The sequence below is a fragment of the Lepisma saccharinum genome, unplaced genomic scaffold (genome assembly GCF_977018435.1).
Source record: "Lepisma saccharinum unplaced genomic scaffold, izLepSacc3.1 HAP1_SCAFFOLD_184, whole genome shotgun sequence".
NCBI classification, from domain to species: Eukaryota; Metazoa; Arthropoda; class Insecta; order Zygentoma; family Lepismatidae; genus Lepisma; species Lepisma saccharinum.
Genome location: NW_028142981.1, coordinates 473747 through 501611, shown reverse-complemented (window position 1 = coordinate 501611; position 27865 = coordinate 473747). Strand labels below are relative to the sequence as shown.

The 27865-nt window shown below is 39.7% G+C and overlaps 1 pseudogene; it reads left to right on the top strand.

Moving 5' to 3' along the window:
* The first annotated feature begins 19902 nt into the window (after positions 1 to 19902).
* On the top strand, positions 19903 to 21415 carry LOC145982475 (large subunit ribosomal RNA; annotated as a pseudogene).
* Positions 21416 to 27865: the final 6450 nt, after the last annotated feature.

Here is a 27865-nt window from a genome sequence, read left to right as displayed (position 1 = left end):
CCAAAGCTGTGGAGGTAATGCCGGGATAATCCACTCTGTTTATAACAACACCATGCTTTCTGATCTCAATTTCAGAGAACAGATGCGGCACACAATTGTCCACCAATCTTATATTTGAATTTGCCGGATAATCTGTACCATCGAGCTTTACAACATCAAATTTGATGTATAGATCTGCTCTGTGGGGGTGTATAAAGCCATCCCCTACATCAAGATCAACCTCAATCTCTGTGTTGGGTTGATTTAAATTTGCCAATGTCCTCCTGTTTGGGGGGAATGATTGTAGCTCATAACTCTCAATATTTTCCATTTTTTTCTTGTATGTATTTTTATTTAAATATTAATCTCTATGATTGCAGTTGTTGTGGCTCCAGCAAAATCAACTAATTCTTCTTTTTCATTAGTGACCATCAACTCAATGTAATCTATTCTATTATGGCACACAGGAAAATATAATGTTGGTGATGGAGTGTAGATGATGGGCTCCATAAATTCAGAGTTAGGTTTGAATGTTGCAATGATGCCAGTTTCTTTGTGAGTTCCTATGCCATTTGATTTGGTGATCATACCCTCGGCCACATTACAGTGAATATTTAGAGTCTCTATGGCTAAGAATTTAGGTATATTAATAACAGTGTGTTTGATGGCTGGTTCAAGTTTTGTGTTGTTCTCAAAGCCTAACAGCTCTCCTATAGTACCCAGATCCACTGTTTCTGTAGCAGATACAATCTCTACTCTGTGAGTGACAGAATTTTGAGTTAATACTATACCTCTGGGTAATTGAGCATTTAGAGTGGACATATTATACTGCCCTGGAGTGATGACAATTTTTTGATCCCCTACTGCAATTTTGTTGTGGTGTGTAATATTAGGGATCAAGTACATGCCATAAAATGCTCTGAGAGCTATTGTTTTGGAATACACTATATCATCATGTAATTGGAGTTTCAATATTGAATTTTGGCTGGCGAGATGGAATACCCCCATGATGTTTTAAATACCACAGGGCCTTTTGAAAATTTTCAATTGATGGTTTATTTATTTGAGACATATATCTAAGAACAGATAAACACAAATGTCCACAATTAACATCTTTGAAGTTTTGAACACGGGCATTATTGTAATAAAGATTAGCTGATTTTAGATATTTTACTAAATTTTCAGGTGGAACACCTCCAAATGAATCAAACACAAATGCCTCATCTTTTAAATATTTAAGATAACAAATCCAGTGAGTGCCCTGATTTTTGTGCTTATCCAAATTAACAAAGCCACACTCTTTGTTGAGTGGTTGTTCTGGTAAAGAATCAGACATGTACACACCTCTAAAATTTTTGAGGCCCAGTGGCTTGATTAAAGCTTCAATATCTTGGTTTGTAAGCGGCTCTTGTTTTTTTAAACTTATTCATGGCTCTCTTAACACCTTTGCCTTGTTTCTCCATGGCCAGTTTATGGAGCTTCAATTCATCTAATTCTGCCCTATTTTTCTTGGCATCTATTACTGTTTTTGCTATGGCAGCTGATCCCCCAGCCAAGCTCCCAACAGCCCCAAGTGCTGCTAAGATGGCCGGGATAGTAAATATAAATCCACCCACATGTGATTTTTTCCTCGATTGCTGTAATTTTTTTAATGGGGGGTACTAAGCAACAATTTCATACCATGGCCCTTGGCAAGACAAGAGCTTTTTTTCTTGCGCTGCTTTTTGGTTAAAAGACTATCAATAGTTTTAAGAGATTTAAGACCTGCATAAGGTATTTGATACATAACACCCTTGGCCTTCATTGTAGGTTTATTATATACATATTCACAGCCCCCACCCCAGTTTTTGTTTGGTGTTCATAGTTATGGTGGTCCCCAAAGCTGCTATTCTTTCACTCAAAGAAGCATCTTTGCTTAAAAATCTACCAAATGCAGCCTCTTCTAATTTCTTGTCTGCAACATGTCTCTTGTCAAGATCAGAATGTGTGTTGTATGCTATGTCATGGTCTCTGCAAACAGCATCTAGGGGATTAACACCAGGATCACCTCTGTTTAATCTATGGTCCAATTTTGTACCGGGACCACAATACTGATAGCCTGGAATGTGTAGTTCAAATGGCAGCTTGTTTATAATGTCATTAACCAACCCCCGACCCTCAGAAATATTCCAAAATTTAGGTGGTAGAGTATCAATAATTTTTATAAGATATCCAATCCCCTTAGTGTCATTCACTATAAAATTAGACAATTTGGTGCTTATCATGTCCATAATTCCAACCTTTTCATTGTAAAAATTGTGGTTGCCAGCATTTTCCTCCCCAGCTATCACCAATAACCTATCTACAAGTTTCCTGACTTCATCAACCCAGACAAATTCTTTAGGCAGCGTGTTGTATTGTTTGATTCCACTACCTGTCTTAATTTGTGACCATATGGGCTTGATTAAATTGTTGTATTTTGCTCCACTGCTAGACTTGACTCTTTTTTGTGTGGGATCATTGTTCTGGTATAGAGCATCTGATTTCATTAATATTTCCTTGTAGTGCTCATAATCTTGATCTGTATAGCTGCCAGGCCTTTTCCGAGTCATCAGTTCCCACAATCCAGGTGTGCCGGGATATTTAACAAAACCACCTTTTTCTCCAAGATGAGATTCTGAATATACAATTAGATCATCTCCCATAAATGTTACTCTGAAATTGCCAATTCTATGTATGATGCTACCATCACGCTCTGTGTCAGCATATAAGCCAAAGACCTCATCTTTGTTGTCTTTAGGTGTGCTTAAATATTTTTGAGCAAGAAGACCCAATTCAATAGGATCCAGAGTAGCTTCAATTCTTCGAGGAGCAACAGGACTAGGTGTATGAGTACTGGAAAGTGTGGTTATTGGATAATCTAATAAGTTCCTAGCAGCTACAGGTACAAGCTCTGTGATCAAATTTTGATTTTGCTCTGTAACAGTTTTGATATTTTTACCTAATTCACTAATAGCATCAATAATAGGCTGTTCTGTTTGTTTGTGTTGTTCATAAATTCCTCGGTTCTGTGATTTCCATCCCTTAAATCTTTTTACAAGATAATCTCTTAATTTAAGATCATCAATGATTGGCCTTTTCATGGTTATTTATATATTCTTCAATGTCTAGAAAATTGTTGATTTTATTTCTGCATTTGCCACTATTGGGTTTTCTTGTCATATCAATTGTGACAAACCCATAGCTGTCCTGGTTCCAGCACCTACTGCAAACTTGGAAAAATCATTGTAGCTCAAGTCCCCACCTACATATTCATCATGTATGTGTTTGAGGTTGGTATGATCTTGATGGAACACACATATAAAATTGCTGTTGTCTCGGATCAGCTGCTTCGGTATTTTAGAAAAAGTCTGTGCCAGGTAGAAGCAATCAATGTTTTTGTGTCGGCCCTGTGTAAAGAAATTTCTAACCTTGTTTTGATTATCCAGTATAATGTCATCAAACACAACAACAGAATTATCGAGACATTCATGGAGTGGCTTAACATCTGGTTCAAAAGTGGCTATATCCAATCCATCATATAGCTTCATCAGCTGCTGATATTTTAATTGTTCCAAGCTCTTAGAGAAGACATACAAGTGCCTGTTTTTCCAGTCTAACCAGTTGGGTGCCAATAAAAAATTATCAATCATTAGTGTAGTTTTACCACAAGCCGATGGCCCAACAATAAGACATCTAATATTATCAGGCAGCAACTTGCCATTTCTCTTTACCCATTAGTGCCCAGCGTCCCTTTAAAAGGACGTTAGAATAAAACTGAAAATTTCTACACCGATTGTTATGTTGATTGTTTTTTTGGTATGATTGTATTGTCAGAACAATGGTTTCTTTAGTCCATTGTTCGCTTTTGTTATTCATTCCAGTTTTTGTGTTTTACATGCAGTTGAAGTCTAGAATTCTGCAATATGGCAGCTATGGGGCGATATGGGTAAGTAATTTATGAATATTTAATAGTTTTAATTATTTTTCTAAAATATTTTTTACGTCTAATGACAATAAAATGGATCATCTGTTAACTAAAATCATGAAAGTGAAAAAGTTTTTAACAGTGTCAATACAACAACAACAACAATTTAGGTGTCCCTTTAAAGGGACGCTGGGCATTGACCCAGTAAAAAACCTTTATTTTCTCTTTTTGCAGATGAATAAAAGTGAGGGCAGAACATAGCCATAAATTCAATTCTGATTTAAATTATGACAGAAAAAGAACAATAATTTAAAGAGGCTTACTTAACAAAACGTTTAGTAGTAGCTACATATTTTGCGCATGCGCATATCTACATAATAGATGTACCTAATGCTGTCAATATTTTTCTTTACTTTGTAGCTCAGTAGCAGAAATCCTGCAAATTCTGGAGGAAGAAGAACAGTGTTATGATGGTTTAGATATTTTTATGGAGCCCCCAGAAGAGTCTAGTGGAGTGACAGATGCAGATTCCGATGATTCGAATGACGAGTGCAAGGAAAATCCCAACCACTTTGCTCGTCAAACACTTATTGCAAAATGTGAAGTGCGACCGATTCGTAAGGAATATTGTGACAGTGTGCAACCTGAGGAATGTGATACTGATAGTGTAAGAAATGATACTACACTTAACGTATCAAAAAAGGAAAACTTTTCCTCACCCCAAATGGATGAATTCAAAAGAGACAAATGCCGGAAATAAATGTCAAAGAGTTGTCAACACCAAAGTTTTCTGAAAATCATATAAAAACTTCTGTTGAATACTTCCAGTTGCTTTTTGACAGTGAAATGATGGACCTGATTATTGCACAAACTAATTTGTACTCCTCACAAAAAAATGAGCAGCTGTCTGTAACAAACTTCTGTCAAAATCTATGAGGAGGAACACATTTGACGATATAATTAAGAATTTTCATTTGCTGATAATTGCACGCTAGATTCAAATGATCGTCTCTATAAGCTACGCCCATTCCTTACCATGCTGCAGAAACGGTTTCTGAGAAACAATACCCTGGATAAGAATATTTCTATTGACGAAAGTATGATGCCATATTATGATCGTCATTATGCTAAGCAGGTTATACGAGGAAAGCCAATAAATTTCGGACACAAGATTTGGGCTTTGTGTTCGTCAGATGGTAACATGTATGCAATTGATGTTTACACGAAGAAATCTGAAGATGCATCTCTGGAATTTGGTCTGGCAGGTGATGTTGTCTTAGGGTTGGTGGACCAAGCTTCAGTACCAGGTTATAATGGACATATATTATACTTCGATAATTACTTCACTTCGTACCACGTATTGGCACATCTTCAAGAGGGAGGATACCAAGCCATGGGAACAATACATGACAATGGGACTTCACTTTGTCCATTGACAAAGCAAGGAAAAAACCAGAGGAAGCTATGAATGCATATCCAGTGGAAGGGTGGTTATTGTCTGATGGCTAGACAATAAAGTTCCTAATATAGCTGCTAACTTTGGAAAGGTAGAGGAAGGCACTGTGTCAAGGTGGTCACGTACTGAAAATAGCGCATTCAAATATCTCGCCCCAGCCCTTTCAAACTCTACAATAATGGCATGCAAGGTGTTGATCAAATGGATCAGCAAGTTGCAGCTTACAGAAAAAGACTCCGTTAAAGGAAATGCCGGTGGCCAATTTTCGTGTATTTTTTTATGTAGCTGTGGTTAACTGCTGGTACCTAAAGAAGAAAGTAACTGGATAGCCATAGCCATAGCCATAGCCGAGGATAAAGAAATAATTGAGACACTTGAAAATTTTATGAACAACTTGCCATCTTCTGATGCTTTGAGTGCAATAACTCGGAGTGTTGCCAACATTAAGCTGCAACTTGAAACATATGAAGATTTTGGAAAAATTCAAAGTACCATAACCCATCTTGAGGGTACAATAGCAGCAGTGCAAAGTGATTTGACAAATGTACAAGAATCTCTAGAATACCGCCTGCCTGGTATTGTAGACACACTTGTCAGTGTCCAGCAACAGATCACAAAGCTTGAAAACCTCAACACTGAATCTGAGCTATCTCATTTTCATCACTTGATCGATGATATCCAAACAAAACTTGAAATTTTACAACAATCAACACCCACTCAGGCAGATATAGCCCTGCTCCAAAATGTTATGCAAAATGTGGCTGATGCTTCTGAATTAAATGATGTAAAATTGGCACTTGAATCTTTGCAAAATACTGTATCAAATCTGCCTACATCACAGGAACTTAAAAATATTAAGAGAACTGTGAATCGCATATTGAAATCAGGAGATATCAAGAATATCCAGACAGAGATCAAACAACTCACTCAGACAGTGGCCACTCTACCAACTAATCAACATATTAATGAACTGCATGCCCTGTTTGAGGATATCAGAAGACAGGTCCATGATCTTACTGCTCAAAATTCAAAATTGGCAGTTGTTGAAAATTTACTGCAAATTGTAGCTAATATCAAGCAACAGCTAAGGACCATGGAATCCAATCAAGCAAATTCTTTGTCTGTTTTTGCCACCCAGCTACAAGATATTGCGCAACAATACAAGAAACTTGTTGTGGACATAAAGATCAAGCCAGGCCATGATGATGTTGTTAGGACTATCAATGAGCACCTTGAATCTGTAACAAGTAGATTGCTTACAGCAGAAAAAGAAATAACCGGCATAATTGAGAATCCAAAACATACAGTAATTCTTGAATTGTACAGCATCCCCAACAAAGAATATGATTCACCATTTACACCAGGTGGCAAAATATATATGCTGTCCCCTGCACAATTTTATTACCAGTTTTTTGTTGGGGGCACACTCAGACCAATCAAGATCAAATATTGGCTTCAACCACAGGCACACCACTACCCCATCTTATCAATAACAAATGCTGACAACAAACCAACAATCACCAGTGTAGAGTTAGAGGATTTTACAGATCCCAATACATTAGAAACATCTTATGCTGAAGATGATGGCTCTCTGGAATTTCATATACAAATAGGAGACAAATTATATTTAGAAAATCCTGTAGTATCAGCTGCTGAACACCCCATAGTTGCAATATTCTTGTTTTCATATTATGTCTACACAAATTATTGTTGATGAATTACACACACAAGCCAGACATAATTATAAGAGACTGCCAGTAGTCACAAAAGGCATAGATGATTTATGGCAGAGCGACTTGATTGAGATGGCAAGTGGACAGCTGAAAACTTAGACAAAATCAACAAGGGCTACAAGTATCTACTCACTGTAATAGACACATTTTCAAAATTTGCCTCGGCTGTGGCACTCAAATTCAAGACTGGAAAATGTGTTACAGAAGCCTTCAGGACAATCAGAGTGGAAGATCACCGCGCTATTTGCAAACAGATAATGGCAAAAATTTTATAATTCTGTGTTCCAACAATTTATTAAAAACCAGTCAATACAACATTATTCGATTTACAGTGATCTCAAGGCCTCATTTGTAGAGAGATTCAACAAAACCCTAAAAAATCTTATGTATAAACAATTTACACTTCAAGGTAATTATAAATGGCTTAATATTCTTCCAGACCTTCTACATAAATATAACAACTCGGTCCATTCCACAATCAACATGAAACCCTCTGAAGGAACTTCATGTGATGAGCAAAAATTGATCAGGACTGTTTATTATCCTAGATACCAGCCAACAACAAGAAAAGCCAAATACAAGGTGGGTGATCAAGTAAGAATCAGCAAATATAAGCACTTATTCAAAAGAGGCTTTACAAGAAACTGGAGCACTGAATTATTTACAGTGGTTCAAGTTAAACCTGGGACTCTTAACACATATATAATAAAAGATCACCGAGGAGAAATTCTCAAAGGCAGGTTTTAAGAAGAAGAACTCAGCAAAACTAAACAGCCTGACACATATCTCATAGAAAAAATCATCCGCAGAAAAGGCAACAAGTTATTTGTCAAATGGCTAGGACTTCCAGAACACAGCTGGATCGATGCAGACAAATTGATATTATGAACACCTGGGATGTTATTAAGAGGCTGCCAGAACCTGAACAGCAGATTAACCCATTAGTGCCCAAAGTTGATTTTTTCATGAGATTTTAATCTTATTTAGTAATTTGTGTTTGTTTGTGTATAAATCGACCCAACAACTGATATTTGATCCCAAGTTGCCAATCATTGTCTATATATAATGCGTCCCTTTAAAGGAACGCTGGGCACTCACCTTAGATAAGTGTCATGTTTTTCAAGAAAGTCTGTATTTCTTTTTCCATCAATTTCTTGATTCTTTCCTAGACTTGGAACATCACAATAATTGCTTTACATACAACAAGGACTGCTGTTTCTACTCTATACATGTATAAAAACTTTTCATAAAATATATTTGAACAGAATATCATATCAACATACGTATTTTTGTTACACTTGAAAGCAGACTCACAATGTAGAAAAAAGTGAAAACTTTTTGTACTGCATTCACGTACATACATTATATATAAGAAATTATTTTAACAGTACTGTCGGCATTTTTCCAATACCATTTTTTTCCAAAACAAGATATATGCAGTATTTTTCATTGCTCCTTGCTACTCAGAATAGATATAGGCTAATGATACTCTCATCATTCTTATATAATGACATAAAATTTTACTCCATTTCACAGATTATTGTGATTTCTTTGTGTTTTTCTATAACATGTGATGATACTTCTTGAAGCATTCAGCATGGAGTCCAATATCACATTTTCACATTTATATTACGATTTCTTCCCACACAGTTGACTTTTTCTTTGAGTTGCACCTTTGACGATCCAGTGATTCAGTCCATCAAAGCGAGCATTTTGTTGAAGTGTTGCAGATCTCCTGTCTTGTCCAGAGGGACAACCATACTGTTTCAGTAAAGTAATGGCCAGCTCTCGGCGAAACTGGAACTGGTTCAAGGGGTCCAGATTAGGTATCTGGAGTGATTGAATCTGTTCCTTTAGAGTGGAAATCACTAGATCAACATTTTCTTGTGATTTTATGCTTTTGACAATTGTTTGGACATTATTTATCTGCTCTTCCAATTGCTGTTCCAATTGCTCAGAGTTGGTGGCCTGAGTCTTAAATTTGGCTTGAAGAGCTGCTACAGCTTCTTCTAAACTTTGAAAATTATCCAATGTGGCCAAGTCAGTATATTTTTGAAGCAGCAATTTGAGTTTAGAATCAATTTTAAGAAGAGGGTCCATGCATTGTGATTGCAAATTTGTAATTTATAGTTGAAGACTGGCATTCAGTGTGGTTTGTAAAGCTTGCAAATCACTTCTTAATTTTTTGACTCTGACATCAAGCATCAGAATCTCATCACTGTGATCTTCATGCCTTGTATGGCCAAATATATCATTAGGCATTTTTGTTTTAGTGGTTATTTATTATTGAATATCTAATTCTCAATTCTATAAAAAAAGGTATAAGCTTGTCATAGGATCCAGGGGCCTCAATATATAAGCAGTCACCAGCAGAAACAGTATATACAGTGCCAGAAATCATGTTTGAGTGCTTTATCCTGTAAATATTTTTGCCTACTGAAACCTTGACATTACCCTCGGGGGTTGTAATAAATTGTAATTGACCACCTACAGGTAATTGGTAATGATTTAAATTATTGTTAAATATGTACAATGTTTTACCTGTTTCATCATCAACATCTGTAAGTATGCTTTTCAGATGAATAATTAACAAAGCACTTAGTTTAGATATCATATCAGAAGAGGGTTGTGGTGTTGGCAAGTCCATAATAGCCTGTTTTTTGAACCCAAATAAGTTCATAGGCATGTTTATTTATTTCAAATCATGCTCTGTAATTGGGCATTGATTACCACTTTTCAAATCACAATGACCCCATTGTAGAGTATGTATGCCACATGATAAAATGCATCTCTTATCATCATGTGGATCCAGAGCCACTTTTCTTACAATATTTGTAGTCAACAAGTGATCCACACTCTGAATTCTGGATTCTGATGTTCTGATTGTGCTACATAATTTGAGGCAATTTTTGTAATCTTCAAATTCAAGCTCTTTGTCTACAGTCACTCTGCCAATGCCCTTGGCCTTTTTGGCAACAGCGCCACTACATGTTTCAAAACTGTACATCTTGGCCCTTAACCCAGCAAATGCCACAATAACATCACCAAGTGTCTCATCTTTTAACTTGCCAGGCACCTTTTTGTTGTGGTGTTTAATTTTTGAATGTTCAGTGGTATCAAAATATTTAAACAATTCAGGCTGTGCTATATCTTGATAAACATCTTCTGTTTGAATATCAAGAACAAAACTATCTGTGTCCATGTACATCAGTTTTACACGATCCTTATAAAAAGGCTTCAGCACATTATAAAACAATTTCAACATGTGTAATTTGGCCAATTCCAATATCACAGAACCTACATAAATAGGCTTATCAAACTTAATCTTTGTTTTTTCATGTTGAAAAGTGCCATATTTTCATCATAAATTCTTCTGTAATTGAAGTTGGGCTTTGCTATCAATTTTTTGCTCCGGCTGGGGTCAGTAATTAATTTAACATCAGTATATTTTCTGAAATTTTCTATTGTTTTCCATACACAGAATTGATCATCAATTTAAACAAGGTCTTATCAAATTGGCTCATTGCAGATGTTCGAAGCTCTGTGTTTGTATCAATATATGGTTTCAACCATCTTGAGTGCCTGAACCTCAAAACTTTTCCAACTTTGGTCACTTGGACACCATGATTTATTAGGAACTGGAGGTTTTTGTAATATAAGACATAACCCTGTTTTGGCTCTAGAGTCATCATCAATTTCTTTTGTTTAGAGCCAGGTGAGCACTCAACCTCAGGAATTGGGGGCAGATCAGAAAATGTGTTGTATAAATCATCAGGAATTGTCAGATCAACCTCTAAGAACAGGCCATAATTACTGTCATCAAAATCCTTAAGATCTTCAATATTGAAATCTTCAACCCACTCAAGCCCTGCATATGGCAGTTTTTTCATCATAGCATAACCATAGAGGCTGTTTGCATCTACATACAGTATATAATTTGATGGCAGTGCTAGATCATAATCAGGAATATATTTGTTATTTGCTCTGGCATATCTCTGAGAACATTGCACCATGCCTCCTCGTATACATTGTTCTATAAACAGATACATATCTTGATCCTGGATCAGATCCAATTGCATTTTAGTGTTTAAAAACATTGCAGATCATGCTAGGCCCGGAGCACTGTAAAAATACATTGGATCCAACTTATAATTTTGCATGGAAGATTTTCTAAATGCCTGAAGTATATCAGCTAAGAGGGTCACATCAAGTTTTAAATATGCCTTGTGATAATCACCAAATGACTTGCATTTTAAATTGTTCCACATCAATTGGGCATGGTGATAATCTTCATCAGTGATTCCAGATCCTCTGATTTTGCTGTAGAACTCTTGTTGTGGTGGCAGAGAACACTCATCAAATTTAGAAAAATCTGTAACATAGTCATATGGATATACACCCTTCCGCCTAATTAATTTCAGGTCCTGATTTGGAAACAAAGCACATGTGATTTTGAATTGATCATCAGATAATTGAGTGGCCAGTGTAGCCAGGCTAGCCGATAAAATTCTGTATGAATCAAGAAATCTTAAGTGAATAGGAACACCATTAACTTTAATTATCTTGCTAATGGCAATATATTTCTCATTATTTTCAGCTAAAATATTTAAATTCTGCTTGTCAAACCCCTCGTACATGATCAAATGATGAAAATCATAATTGGATGCTCCATGGAAAAATATAGGGACAAATTTTGGTCTCTGGATCTTAATATTACAGCTATTACACAGGGCCATTAAGAATTTACCATCTCTATGAGAATGGTGATGAATCTTGATATTTGCATCTGAAAATTCAGAATCACATACCGGGCATTTTTCAGTATTGTTGAAATCTTCAATCTGTTTCTCTGTTAAAGGCAACATGGGTTTAGATTTTAATAAGACATTAGATGCTATATCATGGCACTCATTTTCTATTCTATGTGCAAATTCTTTGATGGCATCTGCTCCCATGTATAAATAATCTTTATTAACAACACCATCCTGTACAACAACATAATAAAAACTAGAAGGTTCATGTAACTGGTATGATGTACTTGAAGATTCCTCAGGATCTGGGCTGCAGAATGCAAGAGGTTTGAGGTTTGATTCAAAATCACAGACTATATATACTGGGTGTTCCAACAAGGCTTCAAATTTTTTGAATTTGGCATTTTCACTTGGATTAGGCATCACCATATGAACAGGATTATGGTTGCCACAGTATTTCAGATGCTCAATTAATTTGTTTTTAGCAATTTCTGTATTCACTTTACAAACCCCATTTATTATTTTTTTACCATCAAATACAATTAAACATCTTCTACACAACTTGAATATTGTATTGGATTTGTCTAGTTGTTTTCTGATTAAAGCTTCAAGATTATGTATCAGAGTATAATGGTGTGTATCATCCCCTTCAATTAAGAGCAGATCAATCGGAACAGCAGAATCATCATCAAATGTACTGATTCTGAGAGGTGCTATCAAGCAATTGCCACGGCCAGTAGAACACATAAATACATTAATAGATAATTGTTACCATTGATATTCCTGGCCTTTTTTTCAAATTTATCAATATTCTGAACAGACATTGGATTTTCTATACCCTCCATTGCTTCATCAAAATTGTGTTCATATTGTTTATAAGAATTTATTCGCTCAGGATGTTTTGAAATTGGAAACAAAGCAGCTAAAATACACCACAAAAAGCATTTCTCATCATTATTTTCTATGTTAACCACGGCTCTTTTGTTTTTAATATTGGCAGGTAATGGCAGATATGTAGATCCTTGTAATGGGCTGAATTCAGAAATATTAACATAGAGCTTGTGTGGAGATCCGCATAGGCTCCATCCTGACTCTTTTCCAGCAAATTCAGAATGTTTAATATTCAATGATCTATCAAACTGCTTATTGTTTTGTCTGAATTTGCATTTGAATATACAGCTACAGTTTCTGTTATGTGGTGCTGTGTAAATTTTGTGCCATTTGGCTTCTTATATTGTGTAAACAATTTGAGGGACAGCTTAAAAGAGCCATTTTGTGCATTTAGAATTGCCTGCACATCAGGATTTATACTGTTCAAAAAATTCTTAATGTCACATCTTGGCTCTGATACAAACCGGTAATCCCTAAGTTGGCCATTAAAACTGTTATGGATAGGTGGTGCATAGCGTGGCTGCTTTGCCGGTCCAGCATTAACAGGTGTTTCATGCTTCCTTTTCAGACCAGATGTAGATGGTTGTGGGGGCAATGTTGATGACTGTGCAGAACAAGTACCTTTATGTTTCTATGTGAAATATTCCAGACTATATTTTCTATGGCATTTAGGGCATATTTTTGTGGGAGTTCTGCATTTGTCTGGATTACAGTTCTTTTGATGCTTAGCACAATTGGGGCTGGATATATTCTTATTGCATTGATTACAATATTTTTGATTTGGCATTTTTGTTGTTGGTTTATTATATATATTTCATGGGATTCAAATCAAAATTCTATACTTAATAAAAAATATCAGTTGGGTTCAGCAGTGTGCTTTGTATATTTTGTGTGTGTATATGTGTATATGTGTATGTGAGTTAATATTTTGGCTTTGGTATTTATATAAAATTTCTGGGGGTTCAAATCAAAACTCTATAAATAATAAACCTATGACAGGTTGTCAAAAAATCTGTCTATTAAATCAAATAGATTTGTAATTCAATTTATATAAATTTGCAATATTTTTGTGTTTAAAAAAATATGAGCAGAACTGCAACAACACACCCTTACTCTTCAACAACTCTCACAATACTGGCTGATGTGCAATGCAAAACCTCTTTATATAGCCTAAGCACAGACCGCATTGAAAGCATCTGAAACAATAAGCCAATCAGAATATAACACATCATCACATTATGTCATAACCAACCAATCAGAAAACAACACATGTCTAATAATTTATTGCATAATATTGGGTAATAATTTGTTGCAAAACATGATGCAATATAAATAAACCAGAAATAGGCCACAAGTGGACCGGAAGTAGGCAAACCGGAAGTGGACCGGAAGTGGACCGGAAGGGGACCGGAAGTAAATATGTGTGTGTGTGTGTGTGTGTGTGTGTGTGTTAATACGTTTGGCCTAGTTTTAAGTGTAGCCAAAAAAAATATCAAGAGGAGCATATTTTTAACAAGCTTATGGACAAAAATCTGGCAGATGTAGATTTTGTAAGTGTAGGCAAATCAATCTGAGGGGGTCATACTTTCCCGGGAAATTCCCAAGGGCATTTTTACAAAAATCTTGGATTAGACAGAGTTCCACACTTGAGCAAAAAGCTCATATGGGCATGTTGAGCTAGTTTTAAGTGTAGGCAAATCTGCCTGAGGGGGGTTCATACTTTCTCGGGTTTATATTATATACTTTTATACTACTAGCTGTGAATCAGACGTTGTAGTTAAGGACAGTGTAAATAAAGGTGGGGTAGGGGAAGTGCAAGTTTAAAATTTCTCGTATGGGTAAAGTGAGATTGAGCCTACGGCGGGCGAGTTGACAAAGTAGGTGAAATTTCTGCGGCGTACTAGCATGCGAGATGAGCCTGAAATCTTCCTGATTGCTCCAAAATAAGATAAGACATTTTCAATGATAGATTGCTCAAGGGTATTCATCTCATAAATATTAGGAACACCACTATTTGCATCGTTGTTGTGGTCAGGTCTAAGAAAATACCAACTGCAGCGCAATAGGGTAGTAGCACACAAGGCTCATACAACGCCTTTAAATAGTGATTAGCTCTTGTAGAATGAATCCAGAAGCAAAATAAAAGTTGTTTAGGTAGTTCCATGGGGTGTTGTTGAGTTTGCGGGTGAGGGCAGGTATGATGTGGTAAAGGTCAAGTTAGGTTATGCTTGCGGCGGGCTATTAGTCAAGTAAGTATAATGTTGCGGTGGGCCTAGGCATTCATTTGTTTCCTGTTCCAACCAAGAATATGCAAGCCACTATGTTTTGCAAGACACCAAGACACATGCGGGGTTCCTTCTTTCGGGAGAATGATGGAGTCACCAGAGTTGGTGATCCGGGATGTTTCATATTGTAAACAATAAAATAATATGTCTGTATATATTAAATATGTATATTAGTGAATATGTGGAATATGAATGTTTGTTTGATGTAAGTCTAAAATTAGTATTGTATCAAAATTATTGTGTGAGGGTTCAGCCCTATGTTGGGCGCCATTTATGACGAGCTGTCATAAGGCATTCTGGAAACTTGAGTTTCGTGTGTGTTTGCTGGGGTAAAGAAGCCCAACTTATGTCCTAAGACGATGAACTCGTCTAGTGTAGAGAATTCACGATAGGTGGAATGCCTATGCAGCATAAAAACTTTGTTGCTTTTGTAGTTACGCGAGGAGTCGCTACATGGCTCTGACCGTTGTGCGTATTTAAATTGTAAACTCCTTTGTTTGATATCCGATTTGCTCGCGGTTTGCTTATGCACAAGGACATTTTGATGTGTCGGTCACTGCACGCATGGGCAATTCGCAGTAATGGCGGAAAGTAATAAAATTTACAGCGTATTGGTCTAGATGCCATTGTTTAATTAACAGCAAAAAGTTTATCTCAATAAGCAATACAATAGGTTTTTTTAACGCATACACATATTTGTTAACGCGTGGTTTCTAAATCATGTAAATTGTTGTTTGGTAAAGACAATTGTGCTCTGTGAAAAAGGATGGTAGTTATCGATAGGGGTGCGTGGTGATCGAAATGGGACTTCCGGTAAAGAAAAATGGAGTGAAGAAAGATATGTCACGACGGTTGAGGAAATTGTAATTGTTTCCAGTGGTTTCTGGACGAATCTGACGTCTGCTGTTAGGATAAAACGGCGGATAAAAGCATGGAGTAGAAGTACAACGCAGAAAAAACGTTGGAAATGAGTCGAGCTCTCGGTTCCCAGAGAGGTAAGGAGTGGACTCGTGCATGCTGGATTCTTCGTTCCGGAGACACAAAGTAAGGAAACTAAATTTCCTTAAGTGACTTTGAGAAGAAGAAAATTCTCGCAAATCGTGGAACCTACGGATACGCAAAGATCGTTTAAGAGATAGCTATCTCGCGTGTGTTGGAACTTATGTGACACGGTACTAGTACTCGCTACAAACTATGCGATAATTACAAAATGGCCATCGACGCCATGTCTGAAAAAGGTTGTGTGCACACATAAAACGAACTATTCTCGTTCAAGAAACGTACAGTACATGCGAAAATATGTTCCAAGTTTGATTTTACGTCAATTTTAGGAAGTAATATGGACTTTTGTAAACAATTTTATATAACATAAAAGGTGCATGCTAAATGACTATAAATGGTAATTTTTTCGATCACGTATCGACAGTTATTTCACGTCTCATAGTTCAATAAGGACTGATTGATAATGCTTTCATAAGCAGGAAACATGTGTTATATTCAACTCAATAAATAGGTTCATTGTTTCTTGTGTTTATATTTGCGTACTTCAACATTTTCTTTCATTTGTATTTGGTTGTTTGTGAAAATGCTTAAATGATAAATTCTTCTTTTTCAGAAGGGGGGAATTTCGCATGTGTAAATTGGGTTAGTGTTGTTACTATGGAAAGTGGTTATTGTTAGTTGTAAATCAAGTATTTACTATTTGGAATCTGAAGGTATAGAAATTAAATTTCCAGCGATCTGCACGCGTCACCAGCGCTATCAGGCAAAGTTTCTTAAAAACAAATAATTCGAACTAATGACATTTAGCATGTTTCAAGTTCGTTGAGACTCAGTTATGGAGTCGTTGTTGTCTGGTTTAAACCAATAAGTTTGAACGAATGTCATGTAGCTCGTCGCAACGGCTCCATCACTAGGAATACTGAGGAGAGAACTTGGACACTTCTAAATGGCCTTCTACCAGACGATGACATGAGTAAAGACAATATGGCTAACGCTAACATAAGAAGAGGTTTATTACAATATCCAAACAACTTCCCTATCCTCCCCTTTTCACCTGAGGAAGTCACTCGCGAACTGACAGGAATGAAAAATTTTAAGGCCCCTGGACCTGATGGAATCCCAGTGGGTATCATCAAAATGTCTCTGCCCAAGACCCTAAATTTCATCTCAGAACTATTCAGCATGTGCCTAGCAAACAAACATTTTCCCACCCTCTGGAAGGAGGGTAGACTGGTGGTGCTAAATAGGAGGGTAAAACTGACGACTCGGACCTAAAAACATACCGACCAATTTGCCTGTTAAACAACATTGGTAAGCTCTTCGAAAAGATGATTAACAAAAGGCTACAGGAGTTTCTGCTGATGGCAGGAAACAGTGGAAGCCAATTCGGTTTCACAATAGGGAAATCAACAGAATGCGTTAAGCTACTTAAAGAACTCTATTTCAGAAATGAACCAAAAAATTATAATGATTATTTTTGCAGATATAAAGGGGGCCTTCGATAACCTTTGGTGGCCTCACCTCTTCACTACATTAAAAGATTTAAACTGTCCTGCTATAATAATTCGGATGCTGGAGAGTTACTGCGAAAACAGGAAGGTCTATTTGCATCTGAATGGGGTCTCCGCGTCAAAATTACTAATTAAGGGATGCCCTCAGGGGTCTGTACTGGGGCCGCATCTCTGGAACATAAATTTAGAACCATGTCTTAAAGAAATGCAGAGTAGCAGACACGTTGACAAAGTCATAGCCTATGCGGACGATGTCGCAATCATCTGTGCTGGGGATTCACGAGCCCAGGTGGAAGCCAAAGCCAACAAAGCTCTTGAGGTACTCGCCGCGTGGTGCCAAACAGCTTAATTGGAACTCTCGGCTATGAAAACCAAGTACTTAATTGCAAGAGGTAAACTCAGTTACACCAGAAATCCTTCTATTAAAATTCAGGGGAGCAATGTCAATTGGGCAAAAACGGTCGACTACCTGGGAGTTAGACTGGAGGAGGGTTTGAGCTTTGGTTAACATGTCAAATACATAACAACCAAAGCTGAACACGCCATGATGAAGCTTACCAGAGTTGCATCACAGGAATTCAATCTCCACCCGGAAAAAATGAATACGTATATTAAATCTATTTTCGAACAGATAATTACTTACGCATCCTCGGCCTGGGTGGAGGGTCTGTCAAACAAAACAAGCATAAGAATCCTAAGAGCGTCGCAGCCCAGGATTCTGGTCCGGGTGTCTGGTGCGTTTGGCACAACATCTACCGAGACAGTATTGGCAATAGCTGGAAAACGACCAATAGACCTGGAGGTCAAGTGGAGAGCGGCCAGGTACTTCTTCAAAAAAAGGGACGTACAAAACCTGGAAACAATTACTGGCACTTTCTACCCGACCCTTTTGGAAATAAATAATAAGCTTACCATGGACTGGCAGAGAGAGTGGGTGTCTGCCAAAAATGGAAGAAGAACTTACGATTTCATTCCAAATATCAGAGTCAGGCTGCCAATCTTGAAGCAACCGGTCAGGGGCTTGATGCACTTCCTTTCGGGGCATGGTCCCTATGGAGTGCATCTGCATCGGATTGGCAGTAGACAAATGCCTGGTTGTATCTCATGCGGAGTACAGGAGGACACACCTGAGCACAAAACCTTCTTCAGCCCAGCGGCTGAGGAGGATGTCAAAAAACTATGCATGGAACTACCAACTTTCAATACAAAATTGTTAGTTTGCCCACAGCAAATAGAAAATATAACAAAATTAACCAATCTGGTATCATTAGTGGAAATGAATCGATTTAACAATCAAGTCAACCCATCCCACGCCCCTGACACACAAACGAACACAAGTCCTAGGAGAGGAAAGGAAAGATTCCAGCCACCGAGATCAAGAGATGGAGTAGCCTCCTCAAACACCTCAACCCAACTACATGATTCCAGCTCATAGCAGGATGAGGAAGCACCAGCAGGTGCTTCCAGAAGAAGATTCTACATGGTATCAACAGGACGCAAGGAGGCTGCAGAAAGAAGACGAATTCGGTCGATTCGGATGCAGGGGGAATCACATAAAGAATATATGAAGAGAGTGGTGGACTCCAGAACCAATTAAAAAGTGTAAACTACATTTAAACCTATTCCCTAAATTCAAATTAAACTAAATAGAATTAAATTATTTTTCAATTATAATTTTTAACTGGTATACCAGTTGAAAGAGCGCCGGCACTCCGGTGTTTCTAACTTCTAACTTTTTAACTATCATTTAAACTTTAAACCTTAAAACATAAAATCAAAATTCCTAAATATAAATTATTATACCTCATAGCAGCATCAATTTGTATGTGGAGATTTTTAATCACTTTATTATTGTTAACCCCTAAATAATCTTATTGTCAATTGAATTATATATATATATATATATTTTTCTCTCTCTCTCTTTTTTTAAAAAAATAAATCCCAATTTTAATTTAATAATTTAACCCAATGTATTTTAAGGCTAAAGTTTATTCATTTTGGTCTAGTTTATTTTCTTTGGTTTTATTACTAGTTAAATTTTCAATGTCAAACTTAATTCAAAATGCAACGAGCTGTAAATTACATATAATCTGTGTAGCTTTCATCTGTACCTGGCAGGGAGCTGGGAACAGTCGCCGCGGACAGGAACACCTAGCCTCTGGGGTGAGCAATTCCCTACATTGTCCTCAACTAGAAAAAGGTCTTCAACCATTGCGGTCAGTCCCTGGCGGCTTGTCCTAGATCCAATTCCATTTTACTTAGATTCCGGTACTTCGGAATCCGATACTAAGCCGACGCAATGTAATTAATGAGAAACAATTAAAAAAACAACAACATCAAACCAATCCTAGAATTGTGCATTAGTTTAAAAAACAAAATACACTGGCTTTGTATTGTATTTTCATTTGTTAATTTATAGTCTTCAATATATTCAAGTGGTGAAATACTCTTTGTTTTTGTTTTTTGTATTGTTTTATATATGTTTTATATATGTATTTAATGTAAATTTTCAACAAATAAAGAGGTGGTACAACAATATCGGGGGAACCGTAAAACGATCAACTGCCGTCCCAGTTTATATCAGAGGCACTGGGACAAGCGCATACCCCTGAATGTATACGGGTGGAGGTTAGGATACATTCGGGGGTTACCCCAATATTGTCCCTACTTACTGTCTAGCGAAACCACAGCCAAGGGAACGGGCTTGGAGAATTTCAGCGGGGAAAGAAGACCCTGTTGAGCCTGACTCTAGTCTGCCGCTGTCGGGAGACGTGACGAGGTGTAGCATAAGTGGGAGGGCTCCTTCGGGTGCCCGCCGGTGAAACACCACTACTCTCACTGTTTCCTGACTCACCCGGTTGGGCGGGACGCGGGCGTCGGGGTTCCCCATCCTCGTCGCACGCCGTTCGCGAACCAGGGCCCCTGCTACTGGCCGGCTGGACTTCTGGTCCGGGCCGTCCAACAAGGGGCCGACCCGATCCGGGGACAACGGCAGGTGGGGAGTTCGTCTGGGGCGGAACATCTGTCAAAGGATAACGCAGGTGTCCTAAGGGCGGCTCAACGAGGCCAGAAATCTCGGGTAGAGCGAAAGGGCAAAAGCCGCTCTGATCCGCACCCTCAGTACGGGTGGGACCCGGGAAACCGGGGCCTATCGATCCTCCCCGTCCGAAGGATCTTCGGCGGGAGGTGACAGAAAAGTTACCACAGGGATAACTGACTCGTGGCCGCCAAGCGTTCATAGCGACGCGGCATTTTGATCCTTCGATGTCGGCTCTTCTTACCGTGGGGACGCAGCGCTCCCCGAGCGTATTATTGTTCACCAACCAACAAGGAACGTGAGCTGGGTTTAGACCGTTGTGAAACAGGTTAATTTTATCCTCCTGGCGTTTAGAACGCGGCCAAGGTAATCCTGGTTAGTACAAGAGGAATCCCAGGTTCGGACCAATGGTACCGCGCCGGTTCGATCGAACCTTGGTGCGAAGCTACGTCCGACGGCTAAAGCCTGATCGCCTCTAAGGCCGAAGCTGTGCCCGGAGCTGCGTGACCGTGGATCCCTGCACTCTGAAAGGCAGAACCACCAACGCTGGACCCCTAGCCGGGGACCGGTAAGGTAGGGAGCCACGACGGGTGTGGAAACGCACCCAGGCTCCCCGCGAGTAGTGCCATCGAGACTCCGCCCACTTGCCCCACTGACCGAGGTCTTTGGGATTCTAGATGGGGATTCAAGGGGTAATCAAAGCACTTGGAAGTTGGGACCCTTGGACCACTCGTAGACGACTTGAGTATCTGGCGGGGCGTCGTGAGCGATGAAGCCTCCTCAAGGAGGCGACCCGTTGAAAGGCAGTCCTCGCTTGCAGGTTCGTGCTGTCGGCTGCACGGCACCTGAAAAGCAAACTCCTTTTATCTTAGGACGTCCCCCCGACCGGGGACCTCCGCCGGGAGTCCATACCCCGGCCGAACGGTTTCGGCCGGCCGTGGGAGGACACCCAAACCGGCAGCCGGCACTACAATGGTGGTGCTGGCCACAGGGGCTTCCGGCATTTGGCGCATAGCTGGACTCGGGGTGTTGGTGGAACCCTGTGTGGCCATGTACGGCTAGGGACCCTATCACCCAGCCGACCAAAAAACTGGCAACTCAGGTTAACCTGGGAGTGCGGAAACGCGGAAACGCTTGGAGAATGTCAGCGGTGGGGAAAGAAGACACTGTTGAGCTTGACTCTAGCCTGCCGCTGTCGGGAGACGTGACGAGGTGTAGCATATGTGCGGGCGAAATGAGAGTATGTGCCAAATGAGGGTCCAACTTTGGTAGGGTGACGTGGAAGTAAGCGTTCCTCAATATAACGTGCCGCCGAGGGGCCCTTGGTACGTGGCATTGATCATGTAGACTGCCGAAAAATCCTCACCTTCTTTGCGAAAGGTCACTCCCGGAGAGGTGGGGTTCTGTCATCCCTATCGTCGTTGGAACCAGATATGAGCACTTGCTGAAAGTGAGAGAATCCGCACTCTCGCAAGAAAGAAAGAACGATGCCTGCCAAGCATCTTAAAACGAATGCAGTTGGTCGACCAAGGTGAGCCACTGCAAGCAAGATTTGAGTACTTGCTGAAAGTGAGAGAATCTACACTCTCGCAAGAAAGACAGATCCGATGCCTGCCAAGCATCTTAAAACGAATGCAGTTGGCCGACCGAGGTGAGCCACTGCAAGCAAGATTTGAGCACTTGCTGAAAGCGAGAGAATGCCGGAATGCATGTATCGGCCGCCAGGGCTTCCGGCACGTGGTGGATAGCTGGACTTGGGATTTTTAGGGTACCCTGTAACTCGGCGCCCTATGACCCAGCCGACCAAAATACATGTATCAAAGTTTAGCTCGCTGTAGAGCACTGGAAATTGACCGGCACTAGTAAATGTGCCGGCAGATAGAGGTGTATTGTGCAGTTAGGTTGAGCTTAACTGTAGAGCACCGGACCAAAAGCACGTTAATAATGATTGAAATTGACCGGCACTTGTGCCGGCAGACATGGTATCCATGATGTGTGTATCCCAGCATTCAACCGTATATCGGTTGATGGAGCTTAAGACTCTAGTCGCAATTAATGAAAGTGCATGAATGAACGCAATGGAGTAGGAGGGCCTCCACCCGGGGCTCTCCGCCGGAAGTCCAGACCACGGCCTGTGTACGGCACGAACCCTACAACTTAGCCGACCAAAAGACTCACAACCCAGGTTAACCTGGGAGTGCAGAAGGGCTTGGAGAATGTCAGCGGCGGGAAAATGAGACCCTGCTGACCTTGACTCTTGTCTTCCGCTGTCGGGAGACGTGACGAGGTGTAGCATAAGTGAGGGTTCCTTCTGGTGCCCGCCGGCGAAATACCACTAATCCCGACGGTCAGCGCTTGCTGTAGAGCACTGGATATTGGTGTTGGTGGTGCTTGGCGGAGGTAGGAGAATGCGGATGATTCTGCTATGAAGAGCAATCGGTGCAGGGTAGCCGGGTGCTGGGCTGAAGAGAGTGTCGTCTTCAAGACAGACACTTGCTGAGCTTAAGACTCTAGTCGGCTGGTGTGCGCCTCCTTGAATCGAGCCTTCGAGGACGTGACCTAAATAATAGGAGCTTGAGTTGGCTACATTCAAGTATGACGCCCTGGAAATCGTCGGCGATCTTCCGTAGCCCACCTCCTTCACATCGAGCTGCCGCCAGGGAAGTGGAGAGTCACATCCATGGAGTGCACAGCACCTGCCGGCAGTCACGTCCGTCTGCAGCGCAGGTGCGCGAAATGTTTCCACCGAGGTGGAGAGTCGCACCGATGCAAAGTAAGCAGCAAAGGATTAAAACAACCAACTCCTAGTGTAGGAGGGCTTCCATCCGGGGCTCTCCGCCGGAAGTCCAGATTCTTGCTGGTTTCGGCCTGCCGGGGGAGGACTTCCAAACCGGCGGCCGGCACGCATGTATCGGCCGCCGGGGCTTCCGGCATGTGGCGGATCGCTGGACTTGGGAGTTTTAGGGTATCCCGTGACTTGGGGTACCTACGACCTAGCCGACCAAAAGACATGTATCCCAGTTTAGCTCGCTGTAGAGCACTGGAAATTGACCGCCACTTGTAAATGTGCCGGCAGATAGAGGTGTCTTGTGCAGTTAGGTTGAGCTTAACTGTAGAGCACCGGACCAAAAGCACGTTAATAATGATTGAAATTGACCGGCACTTGTGCCGGCCAGCATTGAACCGCATATCGGTTGGATGGAGCTGAAGACTAGTCGCATTTAATGAAAGTGCATGAATGAATGCAATGTTTGGTTAACGCTCACACCTCTTGTGTTGATGGTGCTTTGCAGAGTCGCCAAGAAGTTTGTGGAAAATTGTTATTCTCCCAGCACCTTTACCTTTAGCGGTAATCTGTGGATCAAAACCCGTATAGAAAGTCAAGCTGGGAAGGAAACAGAGGAGAAAATTTGTGCGTAACATTGCCACATTGCGGTGCTGGTGGAAGAAGTTTGTGGAGAAGGTCTATTCACCCATCACCTTTACTTTTAGCGGTAATCTGTGGTGCAAAACCCGTATAGAAAGTCAAGCTGGGAAGAAAACAGAGATAAAAATTTCTGTGTATCATTGCCACATTGCGGTGCTGGTAGAAGAAGTTTGTGGAGAAGGTTTATACACCCAACACATTTACTTTTAACGGTAATGTGTGGAGCAAAACCCTCATAGAAAGTCAAGGTGGGAAGGAAACAGAGGAGAAAATTTGTGTGTATCATTGCCACATTGCGGTGCTGGTAGAAGAAGTTTGTGTAGAAGGTTTATTCACCCAGAACCTTTTCTTTTAACGGTAATGTGTGGAGCAAAACCCGTATAGAAAGTCAGGCTGGGAACAAAACACAGGAGAAAATTTGTGTGTATCATTGCCACATTGTGGTGCTGGTAGAGGTATTGTGGAGAAGGTTTATTCACCAGGCAATTTTACTCTTAACGGTAATCTGTGGAGCAGAACCCGCATAAAAAGTCAAACTGGGAAGAAAACTGTTCGTACAGTTTGAGGTCCAACTGTTTGTGTGTGTATCTCATCTTGGAACCGTATGTCGGTAGATGGAACCGAACTGAAGACGCTGGTCTAATTTAAGGAATGCAACGTGTGGTTAACGCTATTGCCTCCGAGGTTGATGGTACATTTTTATTTACCTGGGAATGGAAAAGTGAGCATTTTCGTTTGAGTAAACTTAACGTTTTTAGCTTTTTATCTGTGGTTTGGTACGGAGAAGTTCAACGCTGTTCATGTCTTCTATTTCAAGTGCAACGTTATTTATCACTCTGCTGTCATTTTTGCCAAGAAAACTTCTTCAAGTTTCTTTTTTTATTTGTTGTAAGTGTTAAACTATCTCCGTTTTTTCTTTTTCGCAAAGTGCATACATAGGTCTGAAGTTTAAGCGGTAAAGGAAATTTCGGTTCAACGCTGTTCATGTTTTCTATTTAAAGTTGAACGTTATTTATTACTCTGCCGTAATTTTTGCCAAGAAAACTTAAATTTTTTGTTTTATTTGTTGTAAGTGTTAAACTACCTCCGTTTGTCTTTTTCGCAAGGTGCATAGGAAATCTTGATATCTTGTTTTCGTGACTTTCAAACTATCTGTACTTCTTGCAAGGTGCAGAGGCCTGAAGTCTTACGCGGAAGGAATACAGAGTATACTTTGTATCTGTAATTTTTGGTGAATGAAAGATTTAAGTAACTTTTCCGCTAAAAATGAATTTTTATTTGATTTAAAAGTCGGTGAAATTTACTGAACTTGGTTACCTTCCCAGATCATTCCTATTTCACCTTGGCTGAGGGGTTAGAGTTTTCTTCGATTTGTCTTTCTGAACTGGTCTCGTATATCGTTCCTCTTATTTGTGCAACAGTCTCGGAAAGAAAATATGGACTTTGTCACATCTGGAGGTTGGATTTCGGTTACCACGATCGAAGCAGATAACCTAAGCCCTAATAAAAATTGATCTTTCTGCTGCAAAACCCATTGTCTCTCGTTACATTCTTGGGATTATGAGACCGAGAATTGGGTGTTTGCTACAGAGCTGGTATACTTGCAACTGGTCTTATCTCAGCTGGCTTATTTGCACCCAAAACAGCACACGTTCCGGCAAACGTGTGATACGTGCTTCCAAAAATGTACTCTAAATATCGCGGTTAGCTTTCCTTGCATATATTCGTGTAGGGGAAGGAAGAATCTTAGCTCCTACTAACTTTCTTCCAGAAATTCGGTTTCGATTCCATGTTAAAAATCGTGTAAATTTAGCGTTTTCCCTTAGTTTGAGGTAGGGAATCAAACCTTTCCCGTTACCCGAACCCTCAACCTGCTGGTTACTGTACCTTCATGTTATCCTGCCAGGTCCTTCCCCTTTCACCCTGGCTTAGGGGTTAGGATTTTCTTTCATTTCAAGTTTTGAAATGGGCTGTTTCCTGCAGTTTGAGGTCCAAAAATTTGCAAGAAATGACATTGGCCATTATCGGTCTTTTGTTTATAATTTTGTGAAAGTGTTACAAAATGGTGAAAATGAACGTAAGTGCAGTTTCGAGACATTTTTTTTAACGCATATTCGAGTCATTTAAAAATGTGCACTTCTTGGATGGAACGAAAGATAGGATGGTGCTCCTTCAAGTTTCTGATTTTTTTTAAAACTCTGAGCTAGAGAGCTCAATTTTTGAACAACGGTAAAGAATATTAAACGAATCCGACGTGTAAATGCGTTTCCAACATATCCCAAAAAATAAGGCCGCCATTTTGGAAAATGAATTTTCCTCCATTTTCTTGAATTTTATTATACTAATCGCTACTTGATTTTTGGGAAACTGTTATAACCTCGAAGAGGAGTTCCCACGTTATTAGAATCCAAAGTTTGGTTTATCTCGCTTAAGGAGGAATGCATTTTTTAATATAAAATTCCCGTTCCTGCTCGAGGAGAGATTATCGCGTTTTCGGCCCTTTTTCTAGCATTTTCTCATACTTAGCTCCACGCTAGCGTTGTGCTGCTGTATTTTCCTTATGTGGGATGTCCCACTCTACCAGATTCCAAAGTTTTGATCTTCTCGGTTACCCAGAAATACTTTTTTTTGCCATTTTGTGCCTGGAGGAAACTGGCACGGAACGGGCAAAAACTGCCCGGAACGGACTTTTACATATCTTTTTCATACTAAGCTCCAGATTATTGCGTCGGTGCTGTACTTTCCTTAAAGCGGACATTACCAAAATTATATTACTTTTGTTTTTCTTGGTTAACTAGAAATAACGTTTTTTTGACATAAAACGCCAACTAGTGATCTTGCATGGTCGGCCATTTTGTCGTTATTTCAGGCCTTGAGGAAATTTATACCATATCCAAATTCATTCTCTTTCGAGATATTTCCTTTATGAAATCCCCCACGCCAAGTGCATTTTTCAAATATCCCGCCAAAATTAACGGCTTTTCAAATGGATTCCATATGGCATTCTCAGCCTTGATTTTCGCTCGGGTATCACAATTTTCGGGTGTCTGGTGACTCGAATCTGTAACTTCCCTGTCAAGTCAATGGTCAGGCTACCTCGCCACGTTCTTGCTTCGTCACCCTGGCTTATAAGTTAGCCTTTTTCTTAATCGAGGAATGAGAAAAATAATCTAGTAACGGCGCAGGCTATCGGATTTGCTTTCCAAAAATACACTCTCGTCTTCCTGCTTTCCTCCATCCAAAAATTATGACTATTGGATCAAAATTAATTTTCTATTAAATTGGGAAAATTACCATTTTCACTCAAGAATCATACTTTTCAAGTGACTCGAACACTCAACCTCATTCTTACTTTAAAGTCAGGCTATCCTTCCACGTTCGCTAACCTGGCCATTCGGAAAGCGTTTTCCTGCACTTTAAGCAATGACGTTGCAGTTTCCCAAGTCAAAAAGTGTCTTTCCGTACTGGTCTCAAAAATCTTTCCACTTGCATGTGCTACATACCCAATCGGGCTTTCTGCGGCCTAGGATAGGAGCAGATAACCTAACCCTAATCCAAATTGGTCTTTCTGCTCCAAAACCCATGGTCTTTCGTTACATTCTTGGGTTTATGAAACCGGGAATTGCGTGTTTGCTACAGGGCTGGTTTAATTGCAACTCGTCTTATTGAAGCTGGGTTAATTTCAGCCAAAACAGCACACGATCCGGCAGACTTGTGATTTTTGCTTCAAAAAACGTACTCTACCCATCGCGTTTAGCTTCCCTTGCATATATTCTTGTAGTGGAAGGACGAGTCATGCTTTCTACAGAAATTTGAAACTTTTCTTCCAAACCTTTATATTTTATTA